A 318-nucleotide genomic window follows, 5' to 3' on the forward strand; every position below is an offset into this window, starting at 1 on the left:
GTGTGAGTCCGGTCCGGCCTCGGCAAGGATCCCCGGGGCCGCTCCCGGTACCCCCCGGGCATCCCTCCCGTGCTGCCTCCGGTACATCCCCAATGCGCCCGCCGGCACCCCCCCGGTACCGCCCCGGTGTCCCCCCGTCCTATCCCCGGTGTCTCACCGGAATCCCCCGGAGCTGCCTCTGGTGTTACCCCCGGTACCTCCCCGGTGCCGCTCCCGGTATCCCTGCAGTGCTCCCCAGTGCCATCCCCGATCCCCCTCTCCCGGTAATCCCCCCGATATGTCTCGGTGCTACCCCCGGTAACATCCGCGGTATCCCCG

General features: G+C 71.4%; 1 protein-coding gene across 1 annotated transcript in view; it reads right to left on the bottom strand.

Annotated features, from left to right (window-relative positions):
* RNF166 (ring finger protein 166) overlaps positions 1-318 on the bottom strand; it is a 6821-nt gene that overhangs the window by 6370 nt on the left and 133 nt on the right. The gene's annotated exons all lie outside the window — the stretch shown is intronic.

This window comes from Geospiza fortis, unplaced genomic scaffold, assembly GCF_000277835.1.
Source record: "Geospiza fortis unplaced genomic scaffold, GeoFor_1.0 scaffold102, whole genome shotgun sequence".
In the NCBI taxonomy this organism is placed as follows: Eukaryota; Metazoa; Chordata; class Aves; order Passeriformes; family Thraupidae; genus Geospiza; species Geospiza fortis.